Source organism: Polypterus senegalus, chromosome 2, assembly GCF_016835505.1.
Source record: "Polypterus senegalus isolate Bchr_013 chromosome 2, ASM1683550v1, whole genome shotgun sequence".
Taxonomy (NCBI): Eukaryota; Metazoa; Chordata; class Cladistia; order Polypteriformes; family Polypteridae; genus Polypterus; species Polypterus senegalus.
The window spans coordinates 271,830,527-271,845,492 of NC_053155.1; the positions used below are offsets into that span (position 1 = coordinate 271,830,527).

At 35.8% G+C, this 14,966-nt stretch overlaps 1 protein-coding gene across 10 annotated transcripts in view; it reads left to right on the plus strand.

Moving 5' to 3' along the window:
- cnksr2a (connector enhancer of kinase suppressor of Ras 2a) overlaps positions 1-14,966 on the plus strand; it is a 763,738-nt gene that overhangs the window by 482,327 nt on the left and 266,445 nt on the right. The window lies entirely within an intron of this gene.

Here is a 14,966-nt window from a genome sequence, read left to right on the forward strand (position 1 = left end):
AAAATAATTTGCTATATATGCATTAAAATATACTTTATATACAGTATTGTAACCGTTAGGAAGTATTCATACAACCAAGACAGGAAGTGTTTGTTTTTTTTTAAAGGTGGTGAAGCTTCATTGTTATCAAAGTAAGTAGTAAATAAGGAAACAGTCATCTCCTCCGTCATAAATCAGAGAATTATACACATCCAGTCTCAGTTTATTTCACAGTTTTGTTTCATGCTTCAGTCCTCAAAAATATGTTTTGGATCTTTTGCTTGTATATTAAGCCTCAGATTTCAGGAACTGCTTCTCAGCACCAAATTGCTTTTTAAATAGCTCCAAGTAACACACTGCCCAATATTTCATTTTCTGAATTTTCAGTTTCTTCATTTGGTGACCTTAAGACTCTGCACTCATTCTGAGTAGTTTTCAAAACAGAGACTTGCAAGGAGTTCCAGAGACTGATCATTAAGTTCAATCCAGTCTTCATGTTTAGTGGGTTTCAGTTCTGCTGACCTAATCAAAAAAAAGTCATCAGACTTGTATCGTGCAAAGTTCTTCAGTTCCTCATGGCCTTATGTTCCTCAAGAGCAGACAGGTGAAAACAATCTCCTTGAGGGTGATCAAATCACTTTCAACCTAACTTACTTAGCAAAACACTTCTAAAGGTGGAGTGGTGGCTCTGAGGCTAGGGATCTGCAATGGGAATCAGAAGGTTGCCGGTTCAAATCCCATAAATGCCATAAGGGACTCTGCACTGTTGGCCCTTGAGCAAGGCCCTTAACCTGCAATTGCTGAGCACTTTAAGTAGTGAGAAAAGTGCTATATAAATGCAAAGAATTATTAAAATTATAGAAGTTTATTTTTTCAATATAATCCCTTTGGACACAAATACACTGGTTACAACATTCACAAAGAATTTCTGTACCACGCAAATAAAATGTTCTATAGCTTAGATTTGACATCATCATTGCCAGTGTGTCCCATGAAGGTAGCTCTTCAGATTGGAGAAGAAGTGGGGAGATACAGTGCACGGGGCCAGGTCTGGAGGATATTTGTGAGTGTGGTATCTCTTTGAATTCCCAGTTTCATTGAACAGCCTTTGGTAACTTTGCAGATTGGGATGATGTGTTGTCATGAAGCAAAGTATTTAACAGATTTCCTTATTACTTTTTCCTCATTGACTAATACAGATGCCCAAGCAAATCAGCAAAATATTGACCTTTTAAAACATGTAATGAATAAGATCTACACTCTGAATTTCAAATGAAGGAGATTCATCCTGGTGCATGATGTTAACGCATGAATGAATGTTTGAAAGTATTTTTTTGAGTAACAGTATGAATTCAGTAATAATTCAATTATAAAAATTCAATAATAACCCAATAATTGATTTTATGGGTTTGGTGTCTAGGTTGACTTGATTGTGAAAGAAGAAACAACACTTTAAACTACATTGTAATTTTCATATTTTAGTATACCATGGATAACCTTTGGCTATTTACAAAATCTGCACAAGATAACAATCCTTTCAGGCTAAAACATTTTGATCAGATCTTCTAAATATTAACACACCCTTTTTTTCCTCCTGATTTCTAAAGACATAGAGATGAGGATGATGGTGGCCCTTTATCAGTTAGAACACCCTCTTTGCCCTATCAAGGGTTGTTTCAATCCAGGGTCAGTGTCAAAACTCTGCATGCACAAAGAGTGATTTGAAAATGCACAGCAACCCGGCCTACACATTTACAAATCATCTTGTCCGCCCCTTAGGATGATGTTTTTGAGTTATGCGTGATTTAACCAGTTATCAAACTTCTTATAAAGATACTTGTTTTAAATTACTTTTATGTTGATACTTTATTTTCTCTTTTCATTATCTTTTAAAAATAGATTTTGTCCATTTATTTCACATGTGAAAAAAAAAAATCAGTAGTAATTGAAATGCTGTAGTTGATGCTGAGATTTTCAAAGGTGTTTAAATATATTACTAAATGAGCTTGCATTAGCCCACACAATTGGTAACATTTTAAGTGAAATGTATGCTCAGACATACAACCATTCTGATGAGAATGTTTTAGATGGAAGTGAAAGTCAATATTACAGGATTGAATCTGTGATTGTCTGCATTTAAAGACAGCAGGTGAAGATAACTTGGAAATGTGTGATGGATTAAATAGAAAAAGGGAGCTGATTGTGCTTTTCCATGTTGAACATTTTACCTATCCTGATTATACCCCTCATAGTAAATAAGGGACATTTAAGTTTTTCTTTTTCATCTGAAAGCATTTAATTAACTAAAATCATTGATAAAATGGACTTTTTTGATTAAGGTCTTAAATGTTCTATTTTAGAATAGTCAAGAATTACTGGCACTTAGACTACAGACACTTTTCCTTCTTTTGAGTGTTGTTCTCCTGTATGGTATGAATAGTTTGCTTGTGTTAACGTGTAGTAAAACTAACACTGCTCTTCAATAATAATATAAGAGCTACATAATTAATATATCACAAGTCAGGGTATATTTATTCATTTTTGTAAGCCTACACCACTTGGTAATCTGAATAAGCCAAGACAGTAAACATAAGAATAGCCGAATCATAACATCATTCTACCATTAGCAGGAGTTGATGCAAAGGATGTTGTTGAGAGAAAGACAGAAGCCGCACTAATTTGGAAAGAAGAGACTGTCTTCCTGCCTATGGCCAGACTCGTTAAAAGTAATTAACCACGACTGGTGGTGTCCGGGCAAGTCTCACTTCCTGGTGTGGCGGAAGTGCTGCCCTTTGCCCCGGAAGCACTCCAGGCGTCCCTGGCAGGTTCCTCCGCAATCTTGACAAGTGTGGCGGAAGTAATGTTCTCTCAGGTTCTAGGAGGCTTAAGATGCCCCCTGGCGGTGGCCACGGGTCCCAACGAGTTGGAAAGTCTCTCCTCCTCTCCCGTGGTGCTCTCCTGCTCCAGGACGGTTGTGTACTCCTGACCCGGAAGCTTTTACTGCCACCTTCCGGACCTTCTAGGCGTCCCGGCCGGGTAAGAACCCCAGCCGTCTGTGACAACAGTATAATCAGAAATTTTTAATGAGCATTTGGCAAGTTCAATATTCTAAACTATTTTTATTTACTTCACTGTGCTTAATTATTTTTCTTCTCTACGGTATTATGTAAACACATTAACTCATATAATCTCTTATTGAGGTTAGGTAATTTAATTATTTTTCAAATTGTAATCTGAGAATGAGAACAACAAATTTATATAAAAAAATAATAATCATTGAATTAGAATTGTGTTGAAACTAACCCACCCAGGACCAGCCCATAGCATAGATGGTTTACAGTTTGTGCCTTTTCAGATTGTGCATATTATATGGAGTGTGTAATTAATCATGAAAGTGAAGCCATTTTCATAATAAATGAAAAGATTAAATCCCCCAAAAATCTCCATTCCAACACCAGCTTCACCATGCCAGGTGAAAACAGTTAACGATGGAACTATTTTTTTGCTAAATCTGACTGGATATCCTCCTCAAGAAAACTCCCAAGAACAAATAGTTTGGATTTTTTTTTTTTTTAATTTGTTTAGCTTTCATCATCCATAATTTGTACAATTTAAAGTAAGATGCATTCATTGTAACATTGTATCTAATGCAAATTGAATTGTTAACTAAATAAAAATGTAATCAGTGAGTTTGATTAAATATTTGCTACATGTGATAGGTTAGTGTCCCATGCCTAATTATTTCCTATGGGACTACAGCTGCCCATGGCATCATAAACAAGAAAATGAGCTCAGAAAAGAAATAAGTCATTTTTGATGTTTGTTGAGAAAATTTGGTACAAGTATGGATACTTATTTTTAATTAAATAGAAAAATTGAAAACAAAAAAATGTGCATTATTATCTCCAAATAGAGGGAGAGGCACAATAATATCTTTAGAAAAGTTCTACTTAATCATATCAGACATAACTAAATTAACATTTTGTAGAAATCTGCCTTAATGTTACTTAATTATTATTTAAATGTCACTAACTAACTACTTGTGTCCTTTTACAGAATAAATTTAATTCAACATCATTTGCTTTTCCATTCACACTGATACACAGACTCATGATATAGCATAGTAAAATAGTGATTTTTTTTACTATATAGTTTAAAATACTTTTTATTAGCCACTAATGTAATTAAATAATGTGTAATGACTGGAGCATGCAAATAATAAAATCTAGAAAGTACACCTGTCATCCTCATGTGTATTTGGCAAGAACATTTCTATCATTCCTTGATGAGTCCTGATCTGCTTGTCTTTTCAAATTAACCCAGTACTGCATTTGTAAATGGAACAGTAGCTAATAAAAAGATAAAAATAAAAGCTATTCAAGATTATGCCAAGGCAATAAGCCATGCATTTTACTTGGAGTAATGCTCTCCAACAGCAGCTGTAATCAGCTTTCATCTCACTGGCCAGAGATCAAATGGATTTCTGCCTGTACTTTACTGTACATTTTGTGCAGGAGATGTGCATCTGAATTTCATGATGACAGTAAATGTCAAGTGCATTAACAATGCTTGTCTCAGTGTTGCTGTTTATTGAATTGGCAAAATCGGGGCTTGGGTGGTATCTCCTAAAATTCATGTCTAGGTTGATTTGTTTTATTCCATTAACAAGTTTAGTCATCATCTTTTTTACTTTAAAATTGGCTGCTTATTATTTTTACAGAAACTGTTGTGTTACCTGTGCTTGTGCTTCCAACAACACTGTCATACTTTATTTGTTCTTTGTGGCTACTTAATGATTGCTAAAAATGGAGGGTTCATGTACATGTCCAGTAAGTATAGGTAATGCATGTTGACTTGTTTAAGTTGTCCCAATATTCTATTCACTTTAAAACATTTACATTTTAACTTCGTGACTTTGCAGTTTGTTCTAGTGACTCTTTTTGTGAATAATTGCATCCTAGCTTTCATTTTAAACTCACTTCTCTTGAGTATATTTGATTAATGATCTTCCTAAAAGAATTCTGCTTGATAAGCTTTGTCAATGTCATTAACAAGTTTGTATTTCCTGGATTAGGCCCCCATAAAGCCTTCTCTACTCAAGACTAAAATATTTTTATTTCCCTTAGCCTGTCAGAGTAGGACATGCCCCTCATTTCAAGGATGCAATTGCTGGAGATTATAATAGCTAAGGAAGGAGGAGACACATCTTTACAGAATTGAATGTTTAAAACAAACAAAAAAAAGGCTTTTTTTTTTTTTTGAGGGTGGGATTTTGTACTGGGAAAATAGTATACAGTATAGTCCTTACTTTGCATTTTTGGTTTCGTAGTTTGGTGCTTTTTTTAAAATATAGTTTCTTTCTAGCTGGTCAGTTTACATAGATGACTGCTGCCTTGTCTGTTCAGCCAGCCAACTCACATAAGCAGAAGTCATATCATTCAGGCAGACTGGCTCTAGCAGTTGGTGTCGTCCTTATCTGTCCAGGCAGCTCCCCAGTAAGGCAGCTGTTCTGACAGTTCTGAGTTTTCCACATCACAGAAAACTTTTCCTTGAAAAGCATTTAATTATGCTAACCTTCCCTTTCTTCGGATATAGAATTATTACATTTCTCCTAGTAAATAACTTTAATAATGCACTGATTTTAATCCTCGTTTTAGTAATCCTTAAGACTTTTCTCAAAATGCATATTCCTAATCTTTGAACTCAAAAAATAACTGATGTGGTGACAAAAAAATATAATATCTTTTTTTTTATTTTCATTTATTCCAGTCAATGTAATATGTTGTGAACAAGTTTTTGAAGTACCTAACAGCAGAAGGTAGAACACAAGAATCAACAAAATAATCCATATTACCTCAGTTTTAAGTAGGAGTTTAATCTTGATAATGCAAATAAAACCACTATAAAATCCACTTTCTTAGCCAATTTTGTAACATCTTAAATAGTGGGTGTAGGCAGTAAGCATAAATTTGGACACCTATTAAATTAAGGCACATAATTAGACCCTTTCAAATACTTAGTAGTAGTGGACCAGTTAAGAAATGTGAACAAACCTACAATGTACTTTATTTTGATGGGTGAGCTAGCCCAAGTACATAAATAAAACCCACAAAGGCATATGGAGTACCTTAAAACTCTACATTGATAGTAGCTTAACAGGGAAAAAAATGATGCACCATGCCACCAGAAAAGAAAACTTAGTTCTCTTTGGGTTTGTGCATAATTGAGCCTTGTGATGAACTGGCATCATGTTCAGTGATAGTTTCTGCCCTGCATCCATGATTGGCACTTGGTCCTCATAATCCAGAAAAGGCTTAGACATGTTTAAATTTTATACAATGTTTTAATTAGGAAACTCCATCAAATAGCTATGTTTCACATAATTTTACTTGTATTTTTGGTGGTCCTTAGATATGCTGACTTCTATGGTGACACTGAAGTGGCCTGGAGTTGGTTTGAGCCTTTCTTCCACTGCTGTCCCTTGTGAAGAAAACCAAGGTTAAAATGAATAATTGACTGCTTTTTCTTCAGTATCTCAAATATAACACAATTTCCCAAAGATTATGAAAACACAAACTGTGTCATTTTCATTCATCCATACCTTAGTCATATGTGGAAAAAAATGCTCTTGGTCAAGCAAACGCAAGCTTTAAAATAAATAAATGTTACTATAAATTAAACTGATTGCAAAGATACAGATTAAGATAGTAATGTACTGGATGCATTGCTTCATGTTTGCTATTTTGAGTTTTCTTCTTATTTTATGTTTATCTTCTATATATTATAGTTATGGACATTAATATTTCATTTGTAACTGGATGTTACTTTTCATTAGTTTTAATTTTCTAAGGAACCCTAATGGATGTGTTCTTTTTTTTTTTTTATCTTTTTTTTGTCCCTAAGCATGTTTTATTGTTTGTCAAGTTGTTTGTCCATATGGTAAAATCCACTAGGGGACACTATATAACTATGACTGTTTTAATGTACTGTATGTCCTTTGCAGCCTGTGTTTTTTTCAATATTTTAAGGATGACATTCTGATATATGAATACTTCAAATGAGTTTGAATAAATATCTTTAAGTAAACAAATACTCTAGTTTTTTTAGACATTATACTTTCAACTCTATTTGACTCTTTTCTGACTTGAATTCTCATCTTCCATGTTATCTTGTTTTAGATTCCTTTTCTTGATATAGGGACTAACATATTTCCACTGGTAACCATATGAAAGTTTTGGGAATCATTTCATATGTTTCAGATAAAAACAAATTAAAAACTAGAAGAAATAACTGAGTTTTCTAAAGTGAATTAAGTATCTGTAAGATCACCAAGCGCTAAAAAAATGTTGTTCTCTATATTAATGTTAATTACTGTTCAAACAATTATACTTCAAATAGAATAGTCCATTATCACAGCCCTTTTATTATCCGCAAGTTAGAAAAACGTGCTGCTGCCCCACAGTTATGAGACAGTTGCAAGAGACAGTTCACTTCCCTGGTCCTCCCTGCGTGGAGTTTGCATGTTATCCCCGCGTCTGCGTGGGTTTCCACCAGGTGCTCCGGTTTCCTCCCACAATCCAAAGACATGCAGTTTAGGTGCATTGCCAATTCTAAATTGTCCCTAGTGTGTGCTTGGTGTGTGTGTGTGCGCGCCCTGTGGTGGGCTAGCGCCCTGCCCGGGGTTTGTTTCCTGCCTTACGCCCTGTGACCCTGTAGTTAGGGTATAGCGGGTTTGATGATGGATGGATGGATAATCATTCCCTTGGTTTTGCTGACATTGAGGGAGAGATTGTTTTGCTGGAACAATATTTTCAGAATGCAAAACTCTTCCCTGTTAGCTGTCTCATCATTGTTGGAGTCAATTTAATAAGGGAGTATAGCAGTTGGCTCAGCACACTACCTTGTTGGGGTGCTTCTATTGAATATCAGTGTGGATGCTGTCAACACATGATACGGTCTGTCCGGTTGCAGAGAGTGGCATGAAGCCAACCTAATGTTATAATGTCACTTTACTATCTACTACTACAAGCCACAAAAAGGTATGACTAAATTTACTCAGAAAAAATGTGTGATTATGCAGATAAAGACATGGAAAAATTGTTTGTTTTCACAGCATCATAGCTTTTACTTTTTTCTTATTACTGTTCCCTCTTCTTTATAAGCCAGATTTTCTTTACCATAAAATTTTATTCTTTGACACTACGCAAACCAGTTTTATTTAGTAATTCCCACATTATTTTTCAAGCAGTATAATTTCCTTAAATTCCTATTTTTCTCTCATTTCTGAAGCAAAGGAGCCAGTAGGGGGAAAATGTGTCTTTTCTCCTTACTTTATTGGTCATTTTTATCTTGCAACTCAAGTTTCTTGGTGAATTTGCATTCCTTTGACCTGATCCAAATCTTTCAGATTTTCCATTGCATGTTATTGTGGAACCTAATTGATTCAAGGTGTCTCTTATTAAACAAACAAGAAATCCGTGCAAGTTAAGTGCAATATTTACTGTAGATGTTTTATTCTTTTTTGCTTCCCTATAGACATAAGGCTTCCACTCAAACACCTTAAAAGACTTTTATTTTTTATTGTTTTTGTTTTTGCAATCTATTTTTTTTTTTTTTTGAGATCAACTAGGTGGCTGACCCCAGGAGGTTGGAATGAACAGTACTACACAAAATAGTTTGAGTTCTAAATCTTTGACAGATTCTACTGTATGTCCTGGCAAGAATCAGTGTCGAGGGTGCATCAGGCAAACACAGGTCTGTCCCCAGTACTGGGTCCTTTTCTCTTCTCTCTGTACACCACCTCACTAAGCCCTATCTTCCAATCCCATGGCTTCTCTGATCAGTGCTATGCTGACGACACACAGCCATACCTGCCTTTCCCTCCTGAGGGCTTCATGGGATCAACTAGAATCTTAGCATTTCTCACTGTTATCTCAGCGTGGCAAAGATAGACTTCCTTGTTATCCCAGCCAGCCCATCTATTTAACACCCCATCTCTGTTTAACTAGACTCGTTACTACTAAAATTCACCAAATTAGTATTCAACATTGGGGTGGTGATCGATGCCCAGCTATCCTTTAGTAACCATATTTCAGTTGTCTCTCATTCTTACACGTTCATTCTGTATAACATCTGCCAGATCAGACCATACCTGACAGAGTATGCAGCACAGCTCCTGTTCCAGGCTTTGATCTTGTCATGTCCGTCTTACTGCAACTCCCTATTGACGGGACTACCTGCATGTGCTACCAAGTCATTGCACCTGATTCAGAAGCATAACGTCTTCTGTTTAGGCTACTGCCACTCTTCATTTTTGGTCTATACACTGGCTCCATGTAGCAGCGTGTATCAAATTCAAATCTTTTATGCTTTCCTTCAGAGTAATAGGGGAGTAAACACCTGTGTATATGGAGGTACTATGCTCTTTCTCACCCACTCAGGTCTGCCAGTGAATGGCTTCGGATGATGCCACCTCCACATCGCATCATCAAATATTAGTCCGGATATTTTTATTTGTAGCTCCAAACTGGTCTAATGCACTGCCCAACTCTATGTGAATTTCTGACTCTCTCAATATGTTTAAGAAGCATTTGAAGTCTTTCTTATTCTGTGAATAGGTCTAATTGATAATGGCTTTGATAGGTTAATGTTACTAAGAAAAGAGTAACTAGTTTTGTGTTCTGTTTCATATACTGCTCTTCACTTGCGATGAACAATATTGCAGCCGTGCCCTATAACACTTGTACCTAAATAGTTCACCAGGCTGATGATTACTCAATTATACTAACCTCTTCAGTAAGTAATTTTAGATCAGAGTGGCTGCTAAGAGAAGAAATGTGAAATGGTTTATCACATCACTCATCCACACCCTAACACTTAAGGCTGTAATATCTCTCAGTTATAAAAAAAAAAAATCCTGGAGAGAAACAGTAGGGTGACAAGACGTGATCTTCACGTTAAGATCATGGAAGACACTTAAAAGACCCGTGAGACTAAAGTGACTGGCCACGGAGCGTCTCGCGGGGACCTTAAACATGAGACTTTGTGCCAAGACATTGACCTAGGACTGTCTCGCGGGGATGTGGAACTTGAGATTCTTGCAAGACACACCCTACTTACAACCAAATAAGATCACGGGCAGCAACACACTCAGTCGTGTTTTGGCTTTGAGCACACACAGATCCAGGGCTCTCAGCGCATATGAAGTGTATAAGGACAATACGTTGTAAATGAAATGTAGACGACTAAGCGAAGAAGAAAGCACCGCGGAGAAAAGAGACTCAAAAGCACTGCAGAGACAAAAAAGAAAAAGAATAATCTAGGTGCAAATTCAGAAAATAAGAAAAGCCCAAAACAAATGGAATTGAGAAAAAAGCATATCCAATCCGGACGTTGGCGCTATACACATGCAGAGCAGGTTAGAGATTATGAAAGCAGTGGAATTCGAAAGGCTCAAAAAGAAAAACGTTGGTGTGATACGCATGTGGAGAAAGTTAAAGAATATGAAAGTAGGAAAATGAGAAAGTATAAAAAAAAAAAGAAAGTAAAGATCGCAGTAGCACAAACAAACAGAAATTATTACTTGAAAATGGAAAATAATCACCACGGACAAGGTGTCATTGAAAACAAAGCAGGATAAAGCAAGGTCTGAAATAAAAGACAGAGTAGAAAACAAAGTAAAACATCATAAAAAGGTTAAAAAAACAAGGGGGCCAAACACATGCAGAGCAGGTTAGAGATAATGAAAACTGGAATTGAAAAGACTCAAAAAAAAAAAAATGTAGGCGCGAAACACATGCAGAGCTAGATAGAGAATATGAAAGTAGAAAAAACGACAGTGTCAAGATAAAGAAAGTAAACATCGCATTAGTGCAAAGAAAGAGGAATTATTACTCGGAGAAATAACAAAAAGGTGAATAGAGATCGAATATATGGATATAGGTGATATATCAGAAGTATGTAAATATTGTAAGGCTTTGAAGTTTAAGTCAAGAGAATTTCAAAAACCTGGTTTAACTCACATGCATTTATTGGTTACTTTGCAAAAAAAATTATTAACTGCTGATGATGTAGATCATTTTGTCTGTGCTGAAATTCCAAACAGAGACACCTATCCTGAATTATGATACAAAGTCATTAAACACACATCTCACTGACCTCATTAAAAAGATTCAGCACATTGGGACTCGAAAGATTCCAAATATTGTTTTTGCATAAGTTCTGAAATAAAAGTGAAACTAACGAAATAGCAACAATTTAAAGAAAAAAAAAATCTTAAAAGTGTGTATCCAGAAAACAAAAACGGAGGTTGGCGAGCAGGGGTCAAAGCCCCCTTGTTTATTTTAAAAATATGTTTATACACAAAAATATTGCTTACATTTCCTTAAATGTTACTTAAACTATTATCTAAATTCTGTATTGCTTATAAAAATATAACTTATAAGTTATTGTCAGTATTTTGTCTATAAGTAAATTATTTGTGAAAATAAGTGAGAGCACAGCAAATAAGGGCCAGTGTTTTATAACTATTCACCAGTGTGCAGGTTAAATTTCCACCTCAGCACATGCAGGATTAAATGTATACCTATGAGTTGTGTTCAGTTCTTGTCAATTGATTGAAGTCTATGCACATTATTAATCCACCCCTCAGGACGTCCAGAGGAGGCATTTGCATGATGATACCGAGTACACCAGGTAAAACCTTTTGTGAAATAACACAATAATTCTGTGAAGTAACTCAATACTGTTACAAAGTAAAACAATTCTTTTATTAACACATTTTTATTTTTATTTTTTTTGAGGAGAGGAAATAGTCTTTTGTAGAAGATTTGATGGTCAAAATATTAAAACAGAGATTCCTATCATTGAGACAGACATCCAAAAAATTAGACAATATGGTCACAATGGAACAATTGTGAGTAGTAGCTAATCACAAGGCATAGGCAGCAAGATAAGTTCAAGCTAAATTTTAAGGCAAAGATTAGTGTAAGAATACCGCAACCTTCAGACAAGAAAAAGAAAGGTGCTAAAAAAGGGATGTGGGGGAAAACAATCTAAGCTTTTTGTCAAATTCAGGAGGTTTGCCAAATATACAGTACAAGCAAATTAATTCAGGTGATCGCCAAATTATTGCAAATAAAAGTAAGAGGTATGGTCACAGGCAAACTGTGTTGAGAAGATCCTTTGGGAAAAAGGGCATAGTAAGAAACATTGTGTTAAAAAATAAAATGTTTATTATTTAGCTATTGGCTTCCACCAGATAATCAAGGGTATTTGTTTTATAATCTTAGCTCTTTGCCTTTCGTAATTTCTGAAATATAGTAAGCCAGACGTTACTCACAATGGAGTTTCACCTTTTGATCCTGAATATGAATAAACTGATCAAATGATGATGAGTAGGGTGGATGAGTAGTTGATGATTTTACAAAAGTAATTTTTCTTTTTTAACATATCCTTGCTTCTTTTATTTTTTTCTGTAGCTTAGGTAATTTCACTTTAATAGTCAGTGTCTGTAAATTATTTATTACACCTTATTATAAACCATCTTTAGTTGATTTATATATTTCAGTGTGTTTCATAGTCAACATAATATGTGCATTAAAATGACCTGGTATTACCTGTGAAAAAGTGGATGACCTTTTTAATTGTTTTGCATTCTTAAACTTGTTTTTCTTATTTTGAGTTGTACAATCTTGTTTGACTGTTATCTTTCTAGCACTAGAGATGAAAAAATTGCATCAAGCATTTGAAATCTCAAATTACAAAAGTAATTGTTTAATGACATTTCTCAATGATAGAGATTTTCACCACAAGCGGAGAGTCGTGATCACTCTAAATTGGCTTAAGTGGCTGTAATGAAATGACCGTTGAGGAATGGTCCCTAAAGACGATTGTAATGTTTATGAGGAATGTTGCATTAATGTTTAGTACTCTAGTCAATAGTAGAAGTGCCTCCTGTGCACGCCACATACAGTAGCCACATATAGAATCAAATTGTAAATCACAAACTGTTGGCAGTATCATTTTGTTTTCTGCTTTGTGCCCAGAGTTTAAGGTTCCCACCTACTTTGACTCATTCATTTAGTGCTACAGCCATCTGAACCTGACCAGGCTTAAAATGTCAGGGCAGCCATTCACACCTCTTGAAGACTAACCAAAGAGACAGATTTTTTTTTTTGTTGTTGTTGTCTTTCCATTATGAATTTATTCTTTGCTATATTCAGTTTAGTGTGTACAACAAACTGCAATACAGACATTAATTCAGTGAAAATGAACATATTGAGAAGAATAAAGTGCATGTTTAGTAGCCAGAGTAGTGTATTAAGGAGAACTAGCCAACCCACGGCGTACCATATGGTGCATAATCAGGCTGGTTTTTTTAATGATTTTTAAGCACAAGGAGAAAATTAACATTTGAAAAATCAGTAATGTAATAAATCAGCAAGAAAAGCAACATTGTAACAATGCACAGAACGAACCAACACACAATCGTCTGTGACTGAAAAAGTTCAGTATGCACTGGCTGCTCATGTGCCCACCTCCAACTCGACACTCGAGTCGTTATCGTCTTTGCACAGTCCAGATGCACCTGTGACTCACGTAGACTTTTCATTGCTCTGTGTGGTTTTGGCTGCTTTTCTATATGTAATCCACCAAGACACCCGACCACGGTAGTAGCGAGGGGGGTGTGTACAAAGGGTAGGGACGTAACCAGTGGGAGCGTAAGAATCGGACTTAGTGGGAATTCCACAGTTTGCAGCCCGAATGGGGTTCAATGGCTTACCCACGCCTCTCTGCGTCCAGTAGACACACGCGCAATCTCATGCATAATTATTTATTGAATGCTAAACACTTCTGGAAAGACACGGTTGTCTAAAACGGGTTGGTGTGAGAACACAACAGCAAGTGAATGAAAAGATGGAACTCTGGAGAGAGCAAAATACAACACAATAGTGAACCTGCGGCATAACAAACGCTGCATAATTATTTATTGATGGTTGAACACTTCTGGAAAGACACAGTTGTCTAAAAAGGGAGGATTTGAGGATACAACAGAAAGTGAATGATAAGATGGAACTCTGGAGAGAGCAACATATAATTGTCCATGAGTGAAGAAGACGCATGTTTGTCACGCATGCGAATTGCTGCATGTTTGCTATGCTGCACGCGGTCGGTTTTTAAAGACTGCTTACTTCATTGTGTTTTAACCTCAATTGTAAAGGATTGTTTTAAGGATCCCATGGAATACCCCTCGCAAACCATTTTATATGCAGCATATGTCAATTTACCTCCGCGAGAAACATGCCTCTATTAACAGTCAACGTGGCTCAGAGGTGCATGTGGTCTCTACGACAGACGAATATAAATGACGCCGTTTTTTCTGTGTCATTGCGTCCGAGTTGGTGGGTGTGGCTCTGCGAGTTGTCAGCATATCCAATGGTCTTGGAGTTGGTGGCCGTGGCTCCTTTCTGCGTGCGCCATAGGTGTCTTACTTGTCGGCGGCTTAGTGAATCCACGGGCCTTCCGGCGTGCTTTCCATGGGTGTCTTGCCTTAGTGAATTATATATATAGATGTTTTTTTATTTGAATTCAGAAAGTACTGTCAGATATACTCAATATAGCTTGTATTCACTGAAAGGATCATTCCATATCTCTTATAGAGATGCTGCTATATTTTGCTATCATTACTTGCTGATTAGATATAAATGGAAATATCTTTTTTTTCCTTTTTGGCTTCCAGCTTTACACTAAATTGTATTTGTAATGAAAAAATACAATTACAATACACTCTTCTAAAAGGAAAAAAAAAACAATCTTCTAAAATTGCCCACTATCCATAGTAAAGAGCATGTTTCAGTGTCCCAAGGAGTAGCTTACATGACACCTTACAAATACTGACATTTTATGCCTTCTTGAAACTGTGAATGAATTTCATTTCAAGTGATTAAAAAAAGCATTTTAAGCAGTATTTGCATTATCATTTGTGT